Below are 12,513 nucleotides of genomic sequence, written 5' to 3'. Positions count from 1 at the left end.
AAACATTGCTCCAAACATTGTTACAAACATTGCTCCAAACATTGCTCCAAACATTGTTACAAACATTGCTACAAACATTGTTACATTGTTACAAACATTGCTCCAAACATTGCTACAAACATTGCTACAAACATTGCTACAAACATTGTTACAAACATTGTTACAAACATTGCTCCGAACATTGCTCTAAACATTGTTACAAACATTGTTACAAACAATGCTCCAAACATTGTTACATTGTTACAAACATTGTTACAAACATTGCTCCAAACATTGCTACAAACATTGTTACAAACATTGCTCCAAACATTGCTCCAAACATTGTTACATTGCTCCAAACATTGTTACAAACATTGCTCCAAACATTGTTACAAACATTGCTCCAAACATTGCTCCATTGTTACAAACATTGCTCCAAACATTGCTACAAACATTGCTACAAACATTGCTACAAACATTGCTCCAAACATTGCTGCAAACATTGTTACAAACATTGCTTCATTGTTACAAACATTGCTCCAGTTACAAACTGTTACAAACATTGCTCCAAACATTGTTACATTGTTACAAACATTGCTCCAAACATTGCTCCAAACATTGCTCCAAACATTGTTACAAACATTGCTCCAAACATTGCTCCATTGTTACAAACATTGCTCCAAACATTGTTACATTGTTACAAACATTGCTCCAAACATTGCTACAAACATTGCTACATTGTTACATTGTTACAAACATTGCTACAAACATTGCTACAAACATTGCTCCAAACATTGTTACAAACATTGCTCCAAACATTGTTCCAAACATTGTTACATTGTTACAAACATTGTTACAAACATTGCTCCAAACATTGCTACATTGTTACAAACATTGCTCCAAACATTGTTACAAACATTGCTCCAAACATTGCTCCAAACATTGTTACAAACATTGTTACAAACATTGCTCCAAACATTGTTACATTGTTACAAACATTGCTCCAAACATTGCTACATTGCTACATTGTTACAAACATTGTTACATTGTTACAAACATTCCTACAAACATTGCTCCAAACATTGCTCCAAACATTGTTACAAGCATTGTTACAAACACTGCTCCAAACATTGTTACATTGTTACAAACACTGCTCCAAACATTGTTACAAACATTGTTACATTGTTACAAACATTGCTCCAAACATTGCTACAAACATTGCTACATTGTTACAAACATTGCTCCAAACATTGTTACATTGTTACAAACATTGCTACAAACATTGCTCGAAACATTGCTACATTGTTACAAACATTGTTACAAACATTGCTACAAACATTGCTCCAAACATTGCTCCAAACATTGCTCCAAACATTGTTACAAACATTGTTACAAACATTGCTCCAAACATTGCTCCATTGTTACCTTGTTACAAACATTGCTCCAAACATTGCTCCAAACATTGTTACAAACATTGCTCCAAACATTGCTCCAAACATTGCTACAAACATTGTTACAAACATTGCTCCAAACATTGCTCCAAACATTGTTACAAACATTACAAACATTGCTCCAAACATTGCTCCAAACATTGTTACAAACATTGCTCCAAACATTGCTCCAAACATTGTTACAAACATTGTTACATTGTTACAAACATTGCTCCAAACATTGCTACAAACATTGCTGCAAACATTGCTACAAACATTGCTACAAACATTGTTACAAACATTGCTCCAAACATTGCTCCAAACATTGTTACAAACATTACAAACTTTGCTCCAAACATTGTTACATTGTTACAAACATTGCTCCAAACATTGTTGCAAAAATTTTTACAAACATTGCTCCAAACATTATTACAAACATTACAAAAATTGCTCCAAACATTGTTACATTGTTACAAACATTGCTCCAAACATTGCTCCATTATTACAAACATTGCTCCAAACATTGTTAAAACATTGTTACATTGTTACAAACATTGCTCCAAACATTGCTCCAAACATTGCTACAAACATTGCTACAAACATTGTTACAAACATTGCTCCAAACATTGTTACATTGTTACAAACATTGCTCCAAACATTGTTACAGTTACAAACATTGCTCCAAACATTGCTACATTGTTACAAACATTGCTCCAAACATTGCTCCAAACATTGCTACAAACATTGTTACATTGCTCCAATCATTGTTACAAACATTGCTCCATTGTTACAAACATTGCTCCAAACATTGCTACATTGTTACAAACATTGCTCCAAACATTGCTACATTGTTACAAACGTTGCTCCAAACATTGCTACAAACATTGCTACAAACACTGCTACATTGTTACAAACATTGCTCCAAACATAGTTCCATTGTTACAAACATTGTTACATTGTTACATTGTTACTAACATTGCTCCAAACATTGTTACATTGTTACAAACATTGCTCCAAACATTGCTGCAAACATTGTTACAAACATTGCTCCAAACACTGCTACAAACATTTTTACAAACATTGCTCCAAACACTGTTACAAACATTTCTACAAACATTGCTCCAAACATTGTTACAAACATTGCTCCAAACATTGTTACAAACATTGCTCCAAACATTGTTACAAACATTGCTCCAAACATTGCTCCAAACATTGCTACATTGTTACAAACATTGCTCCAAACATTGTTACAAACATTGCTCCAAACATTGTTACATTGTTACAAACATTGCTCCAAACATTGCTCCAAACATTGTTACAAACATTGCTCCAAACATTGTTACAAACATTGCTCCAAACATTGTTACAAACATTGCTCAAAACATTGTTACAAACATTGCTCCAAACATTGTTACAAACATTGCTCAAAACATTGTTACAAACATTGCTCCAAACATTGTTACATTGTTACAAACATTGCTCCAAACATTGCTCTAAACATTGTTACAAACATTGCTCCAAACATTGCTCCAAACATTGTTACATTGTTACAAACATTGTTACAAACATTGCTCCAAACATTGTTACATTGTTACAAACATTGCTCCAAACATTGCTCCAAACATTGCTCCAAACATTGTTACAAACATTGCTCCAAACATTGTTACATTGTTACAAACATTGCTACATTGTTATAAACATTGCTCCAAACATTGTTACAAACATTGCTCCAAACATTGCTCCAAACATTGCTCCAAACATTGCTCCAAACATTGCTCCATTCAGTTCACTGAAAATCCTCCATTTTATTGAAGTAATATAATTATTCTTTTTGAATTAAGCGGATGAGAAAAACTCTCAGTTTACAAGAGTATATGAGACATTTAAAATATTGAAATTCAAGAATTTAACAATACTAACTAGCGAGCTTCAAAAATCTCTGTCGTAATGTAAAAGTGAAACGGAAAGTTGTTTACATTCTCAGAGAGATAAATAATAATAATAATAATAATAATAATAATAATAATAATAATAATAATAATAACAATAACTGTCTGTGAAGCGGCGAGCAGGCACGAGAAAATCAATAAAACTAGAAGACAGAAATTGTGACGAGAAAGTGTATTTATCCCAGGTATGCTTACTAGGGATAAATTTAACAGGTGAGAAAAATCCATGATAGATAATGGTAACCTAAACATCTTTCTCAGTACCGGAGGCATAAAAAGAAAAGCTCACTGCTGAGTATAAAGCAGCTATAGATTTGACATTGTTTATCGGTCCTTGCGTCATCCGAGCAAGGTATTCCCCGTACCCTAAACACCAGCTCCGTGTACTTCCAGCCATACAAGATGCATTAGTTTTACCATTAAACCCTTAATAGACGAAACGGCTGTTGTTTAGCTTTCTAGAGCGACCTTAAGAGGAAAAACTCAACCCTTCTAAGAGGTCCAGGAATTAGAGATAATACCTTCATAAGGTCAAATTCCTTAAAAAGTCCTCACCGATATTTTAATACCTTCCTGGCACCAAGATGATAAACAAAACATGTGCAACAGGTAATTATTTTGATTCCGAAACGTTTCGCCCTACGCAGTAAATTTCTTCAGTCGAATACAAAGTAGAGAACTAAAAACTATGTAATCAATGCATCATTCTGGAAGGTGTAGTTTGGACGTGGCCAGTCCCTCAATCTGGCAAAGTTCTGATCCATAGTCTGTAACAATATGAATGTGAAGGAACAGAATGGAGACTTGTACTGTAAAGGTAAGGGGGAAAATTTTGATGACAGACGAGGCTGGGCCCATTAGTAGAAGTAAGAAGATAATCATTGAGAGGCAGTGTAGCAAACCTATGCTAACTTTTCTCTCTGACTACTCTGTCATCATTCCACCAATCACACCTCTTCCCTCCCACAACCACCCTCCTATATCCACAAACTTCTGCTAAACAATAACACTACATTCTTAACTCTACCTCATACCACATCAGACTCATTGTCTATACTCTCACTAGTCCATTTTTCTTACTTTCTGAAACTATTCGCCTTGTATTCCGTCTACTTTTAACTCTCACTAGCTAAAACTATAAAATGATCTGATATATCAGTTGCCCCTCAATTAATATGCACATGCTGAAGTGTACCTATCAGGCTTTTATCCACCAATACATAGCCAAAAAAATTACTGTCATTACGCCCTATATCATATGTATATTTAACCATTTTTCTTAAAATATGTATTATCAATTACCAAACTTCTTCCTATACAAAGTTCAGTCAAAAGTCCCCCATTATTATTTACCCCTGGCATCCAAAACTTACCTACAACGCCATATATTCCCGTTTCTCCCACTTAACATTCAGATCCCTACCACAATTATTCTCTCTCTCTCTCGTCTACATTCATCTTTTCTCAAATTGAATACACACTTATTATAACCCATTTATCGCATTCAACCCTTATTTTAATCCAAACAATCCTTGAATTTATATTCCCTCTTCTCCTCCCATAAATGATCCTTCAACATTATTGCTACTCCTTTCTTAGCTCTCTCTCAGGTACTCTTGACCTTATCCCAAATATTTCTCCCCACAAACTCCCGTACCCCTTTCAGCTTCGTTTCGCTTATAGCCAAAATATCCAACTTCTCATTCATACCACTGGTAATCATCTATTTCTAATCATCTGCAGTACATCCATGCACATTCAAACAGCTCAGTTTTACAAGCTCTTCTATTTATTTTTAGTAATTTATACAGGAGAAGGGGTTACTAGCTCATTGCTCCCGGCATTTTAGTCGCCTCTTACGGCACGCATGGCTTACACAGAAGAGATTCATTTAAACTTCCCCATGAATATATACTCGTGTATATATATATATATATATATATATATATATATATATATATATATATATATATATATATATATATATATATATATATATACACACACACACAAATATTATATATATGTCGTGCCAAATAAGTAAAACTTGTCAGTTAGCAAGAACTCATTTAAAATTAAGTTCTTTTCAACAATTTTCATTTATAATAATGTAAAAATTAATAATTTTGTACCAACAGAACCTTAGAAAATTTACCTAACCTTATTATAACAAGCGCAATTTAATTTAGCCTAATCTAGCTAAATATATTTTAGATAAGTTTACAATAAATAACACAATAAAATATATTTTTCTCGTTAGGATCAGAATGATTTTTGTGAAATTATTGCATACACAGATTTTCTCTTGCCGATTAAGACAAAATTATTAATTTTTACATTAACATTAATGAAAAATATATATCTTTAAACGTAATGAGAAAATTTTTGAAAGGACTTAATTTTAAATTTCTTGCTAATTGACCAATTTTACCTGTTCGGCACGAATATATATATATATATATATATATATATATATATATATATATATATATATATATATATATAACTGTGTGTGTGTGTGTGTGTGTGTGTGTGGTATTTAATCAATAACACTGCGACTAGCCGAGGACTCGTTTTGGCCCGCCTCATGGTGAGCGAAAATCACATGTTGCTCTAACCTACAGGACCACTCAATCCTACAAGAATCAAGCACCCAGCAGAGCTAGGTGTTTTACCTTGATCCGAGGACATACGGTGGTGTGGGTGCCTGAGCTAATTTCATTCTACTCCCTGTTTGGTGTACTAGCCTCCACAAGCAGCATATATATATTATTGTAACCATGAACGAGTGGTAATCAACAACAATACTGCAATTAGCCGAGGACTCGATCCCATGTTATTTTGGCCCGCCTCATGGTGAGTGAAACTCGCGTGACACACTAACCCACAGGAGCACTCAATCCTACAAGAATCAAGCACCCAGCACCTTGATCCGAGGACATACGGTGGTGTGGGTGCCTCCGAGCTAATTTTTTTCTACTCCCTGTTTGGTGTACTAGCCTCCACAATCAGTAAATATATTATTGTAACCATGAACGAGTGGTAATCAATAACAACACTGCAACTAGCCAAGGACTCGAACCCATATCAATTTGGCCCACCTCATAGTGAGCGAAAATCACAAGATGCTGTAACCCACAGGACCACTCAATCCTACAAGCATCAAGCACCCAGCAGAGCTAGGTGTTTTACCTTGATCCGAGGACATACGGTGGTGTGGGTGCCTCTGAGCTAATTTCATTCTACTTCCCGTTTGGTGTTCTAGCCTCCACAAGCAGAAGGTACAACCTATACATATGCAAAAGAATCATTGTCAAAAAATAGTTTAATTCCATTATTAATCACATTATTAAGGACTTGTCAAAATAAAAAAAAAACAGCAGAAGGCTTATAAGGCAGAGGTATCACCTCACATACGACATTACACCCGTCCCAGAATGATGCGAGTGTTAGTGTCAAGAACCTGTCACACACAGCTTAAACTGTTCCTAAATTTTATTAATTATTAATGGACTTAATTTGTATAACCCTAAACTAATATTCATAATAAAATCAATACTATTTTTTATGATGCTCTATTCAATTATTTTTCTGTAAACCATAAACCTGCTTGATAACTTCCTCAGCCGTTTGAAAATCAATTGGATGGTTAAAATCCCTCACATGAATTACCAGAGCTTTAAGCTCTTGTCCACTTCTAAAGCTATATTTATGCTGTTGTAATCTTAGTTCAAGGTTTTTTTTTCAGTTTGATCCTAATAAACTTGATTACATTTTTTACAGGAAATCTTGTAGACACAGCCATCAACGCACACCAAACTTCTCACAACAGGCCAAGTGTCTATCGACAAGTGCATTTAACAGTTGGTAACTAATGCACACATGCACAAATCAAGTGTCTGGCTTTTCTGACTTCTCTCATTATAAACACGTTTTCGCCCCCCAGAACTGCCTCTCGCTGGATGTTTCATGCTGTTCACACTACTCTGTAAACTCTAAGAGACTGTTGGGCATGAAAATCCCAGGAGATCAGCAGTTTCTGATATATTCAAACCACTTCGTCCGGCACCAACCACCATTCCACAGTATAAGTCACTTAGTTCACATTTATTCCCCATCCTAATGTTCATTCTGAACAACAACAACAACAACAACCTCTTGACCATGTCTGCATATTTCTCAGCAGTGAGGTGCCGCCACCTGACTGGCTGATTAGATATTTCTATTAACGAGCAAGTGTACAGGTATTCCTAATAAAGTGGCCTCTGAGTGTATATTAATAATAATACGGATTTGCTCAGGTATCGGTCGGTATCGGCGATTTTCATGGTTTCGGTGGATAAAAACTGAAGATACCAGCCGATACTTTTAAAACAGTGTTCACGATATTAATTCACTCCAGAAAATGCATCGCACTTCAAAACAATCGTAACACATACCCCAAAATGCATGGTTTTATAGTAATTCTTTCCTAGACCACAGAAATGCAACTTTCACTGTACCATGTTGAGTTGGTAGTGTGGTAGTAGTTTGGTTGTGGTGGTGGAGAGTGGAGAGGTTGCTGGTTGGATGGAGAAGCTCATTCCAACCGCTGGCTCTTCAAAAACCTGTTAAGAGTTTTCTTTCTTTCACTTTCTTCTCAGGGTTTAAAAATAAGATAAATATTATCTTTAAAAAGCACAGGAAGCGAGTTATGTTTATTCAGTGTCTTATGATTGTTTTTACACATTCCCAATGAGAGAGAACTCCTGAATTTTTTTGCCACTTTAATATTCTTTATAGTTTCTTTTTGCTTGATAACAGTAAAGATGGTTAATTGTGGAAAAGCGTACGTATGCCCCCCATGCACTAATTTTATCTCCATGTTTTTTCACGATTTCTTACTTGGTTTAGAGAAACTGCCTGTTAGATGAGCACTCTAAGGGCCACGATGACTTGGTAACACAAGAAAATGTCGCAATTAAATAAAAAAATTTCAGTTATGATGGTAAATAATCCAGAGCTGGTGCAGCCAACACACATTGTAACTTGAAACTGAAGAGAAAACAATATTCTGTAGTAGAAATGCTGCTATTGGTTGAAATGCTACCATGGAGACATTCATTCCCACCGCTGATTGGCCTCTAAGAAACCCCCCACATCCCCACTGATGTTCCTATTGGCTTAGAGGTTGGCCAAGACGTAAGGTATCGCTTCAATGGTTGGCCGAGAGCCACCCACGCCAACCAACCATCGTATGTGTATCCTCTCACTTACGTTGGTCGCAGTTCACAACTAAACTAACTTAACTCCTTGATGAAAGTAAATTATAATTAAAAATTATCTTAACTTAAGCCCATCATAGTTCATGAGCTCACTGTGTTAATATTACACTTTACACTAAATTAACATTCTACTCATGATTGTGCTACACAGTACACAATATATTGTGCTACTCAAACTCTGTCACACACACACACACACACACACACACACACACACACACACACACACACACACACACACACACACACACACACACACACACACTAGTAGCGACCAGTGAAGAGGCGGGGCCAGGAGCTTGGACTCGACCCCTGCAACCTCAACTAGGTGAGTACAACTAGGTGAGTACATTGTCCTATGAAGAAAGGTTAAGGGAAATTGGACTGACGAAACTGGAGGACAGGAGGGTCAGGGGAGACGTGATAAAGACGTAAAATACTGCGCGGAATAGACAAGGTGGACAAAGACAGGATGTTCCAGAGATGGGACACAGAAACAAGGGGTCACAATTGGAAGTTGAGGACTCAGACGAGTCAAAGGGATGTTAGGAAGTATTTCTTCAGTTATAGAGTTGTCAGGCAGTGGAATAACCTAGAAAGTGACGTAGTGGAGGCTTTAAGACGAGGGTTGATAAAGCTCATGGAACAGGGAGAGAGAGGACTCAGTAGCAATCAGTGAAGAGGCGGGGCCAGGAGCTATGACTCGATCCCTGCAATAGGTGAGTACACACACAGTGTGTGAAGTAGAGGGAGGATTCACACCATTAAGAGGAATGACAAGGCGGTTGGAACCGGGAGGGAGTGGACCCAGTAGCGACTAGCGATAAGGCGAGGCCAGGAGCTGTGAATCGAACCTTGCAGCCATATAAACCATAACACGGGCGAAGTTTGAACCCGCAGTCAGATAGTCGTAAAACTCCAGACGGACGGTTTAGCCACTGGACCAGCTGGCTACAATATGATTCATCCGACAAGGTATATTTATACACCTTCGTATGGTGTATAAATATACCTAGTTGAATGAATCTTACTGTAGCCAGATGGCCCAGTAGCTAACGCGTCGGTCTGGAGTTTTACGACTATCTGACCGCGGGTTGAAGCCCCGCCCGTGGTATGGTTAGTCTGCAATTGCGCCATTATGATGTCGTGAGTCTTGCAGCCATATATAGATAAGTGCACACACACACATACACACACGCACACACTGTGGGGTAGGACGGGTGAAGCCAAACTAGAAAAGAGGAACAAAAAGGCATGCGGAATTTCCTGCATGAGGTGCAGTAGGAAAAAGAGCTAGAGGGAAAAACAATAAATGAAATTATGGAATAGTGACCACAAAGTGCAGGGAGGCAGAGGAGAGGTTCATACCCAAGGACAACAGAAAGAATGGGAACACCAAAATGAGCCCTTGGCTCACCCAAAAGTGTAGAGAGGCCAAAACTAGAGAATGGAAAAAGTATAGGAGACAGAGGGCCCATGAAAATAAGGAGCTACACCGAATAGATAAAAGCGATTATACATGGATAAGAACGGAGGCCTAATAACAGTATGAGAATGATATAGTATCGAAAGACAAATCTGACTAAAAGCTGTTATACAGCCACATCAAGAGAAAAGCAACAGTCAAGGACCAGATAATCTGGCTGAGGAAGGAAGGAGGAGAGCTCACAAGAAATGGCCAGGAAGCATGTGAAGAGCTCGGCAATTGATTTTGGAAGGTATTCTCTGTGGTAGAGGTGATAGAAAGCACCAGCAAGTGCTGGAGAAACTACACATAACTGATGGGGAGGTGAAAAACTGCCTTGCAAACTTGATACCTCGAAGGTGGTGGGACCAGACATCATTTCTCCATGGGTCCTGAGAGAGGGATCAGAGGCACTGGGTGTGGCACTTACAACAATCATCAACAAATCTATTGAAGCCGAACAACTAGCAGAGGCAGCAAATGTAGGCCCAGTTTTTAAGAAGGCAGCATTAAACTACAGACTAGTGTCACTAACATATGTAGTATGTAAAGTCATGGAGAAGATTATCGGGAGAAAAGTAGTGGAGCCCCTAGACGGGAACGAGCTCATTCGTTATAACCAGCACGGTTTCAGGAATGGATAATCCTGCATCACAAACCTACTGGAGATCTACGACAAGGTAACAAGACAGAAGGGAGAGAACGAGAGAGAGAGAGAGGTAGGTAGACTGCATTTTCATGGACTATAAAAAGGCTTACAAAGGCACAAAAGCTAGAAGAACAGGAAAAGCACTGTAATGGATCAGGGAATACCTGAAAGGAAAGAACCAATGAGTGATGGTGCATGACGAAGTATCAGAGCGGGTACATGTGTTGAGCGAGGTTCCTCAAGGGTCAGTCCTAGGGGCCAGTGCTGTTTCTGGTTTATGTGAACAACATGATGGAAGGAATAGATTCGGAGGTGTACCTGTATGTAGATGGCGTGAAGATAAAGCAGAGAATTCAAGCTGACTTGGCTGTCTTCCCCAGCTGCCCCACCAGGAAATCGGTAGTTCAGAAAATACTGGACAACAGGAAACTGGCAATTACTAAGAAATCCGCTGCACAGCCACCTCCCCTACTGTCCCAAGAATCTTTCCCCAATCTACCGAGCTCTGGCAGGGCTCCTACTGCCTCCTCTACAAACAACAATGTCTGGACCCCCCCACCCATCCCCCCTAACCCAGGCTCCCACGAAGCCTAAGGTCCACCCTCCTACCCAATCTCTCCAGGGGCCATCCTAGAAGGGGTAATGAAGGGCATGGCTATATACATGCTGGCCACCTACTTGGCAAAGGGCGATGACCACCTCCTCTCCACCCTCCTCAACGAGTTGTTCGTAGCAAATGGAGCATCAGCCATTATCATCCCAGTTTCAGTGCACTCATTTATGAGTCCCCTTCCCTAAGCGCCCACACCTAACCAATCAACCCCAAGCAGGAAAGTTACGACCCCTGAACTTGCCAGTCACTGATGCACATCTCGCCGTCATAGAGGCTGACCCCAAGGAACCTTCTGGATCCACTACTGCTCCGAGTGAGGCAACAGCTGGGGAACCAGCCCATTTCTCCATCGTACCCTCCCACAAAGAGAACCCAATGTCTCCCATCTCTGATGGGGACAAGAATGATGACCCAGAGAGGCTAGGGAACAAGACATCCGACGTGTCCCTAGTGTCAGAAGACGAGTCTGATTCGTCACTCAACGTTACCGGTACCAGCAGTATCGATGAGAAACAACCACCTTTCTCTCAGAAAACCACTCAGGTTTTCTGGTGTGGACCTGCCCTCCAACAGTGGGGGCAGGTCCACACCAGATGAAGACCAATCATTCTTCTCTCAGAAAACCACTCAGGACTACAGCTCCCCCTCCCCCATTCATTTCAGCTGTGAGAGCATGCCCACTCCAGGCAGCTACTTCCTATTACAACAACTCCCTATACGCAGCACCAACGCTAAACACGCAAAATAATGGGGATCACAATTTTCCAAATCATCATCCAACACTTCTTCAACAACCGCTACCTCCTTGAAACAGAACTATGCAACCACAATCCGGACATTATCCTTCTAAATGAAACAGCAGCCAGAACCGATCAACATATAAAACTACTTGGTTAGTCAACCCTCGAGAAATCCATAGGGCCCTTTAGTGGGGTGGCCATCCTAGTAAAGCATTGACACGACTTCTGTAACATCCATGTTAACGAGGACAACATCTTAGCAATAGAACTGTCAACCTCATATGGATGGCTTATAGTGGGAACAGGTCACTTTCTTCCCTGACAGCCGGTTAATCAGTAGAAATGTCCCTACAGTCTTAGCAGGGGATTTCAACACCCATCACCTCGCTCTCTTCAACTGTGGCGCCGCCCAACCAGAAGGTGT

The 12,513-nt window shown here is 39.1% G+C and overlaps 1 protein-coding gene across 1 annotated transcript in view; it reads right to left on the bottom strand.

The window, feature by feature from the left end:
• Positions 1 to 8,380, bottom strand: part of LOC128692798 (uncharacterized) — a 302,504-nt gene extending 294,124 nt beyond the window's left edge. The window contains exon 1 of the mRNA XM_070090123.1: positions 7,861 to 8,380. The gene's annotated coding sequence lies outside the window, so the exon portion shown is untranslated. The remainder of the gene's footprint in view (positions 1 to 7,860) is intronic.
• Between the last annotated feature and the right edge of the window lie 4,133 nt (positions 8,381 to 12,513).

This window comes from Cherax quadricarinatus, chromosome 30 (genome assembly GCF_038502225.1).
Source record: "Cherax quadricarinatus isolate ZL_2023a chromosome 30, ASM3850222v1, whole genome shotgun sequence".
Lineage (NCBI taxonomy): Eukaryota > Metazoa > Arthropoda > Malacostraca > Decapoda > Parastacidae > Cherax > Cherax quadricarinatus.
The sequence above is the reverse complement of the archived record's forward strand: the minus strand, read 5'-3'. Positions and strand labels throughout refer to the sequence as shown.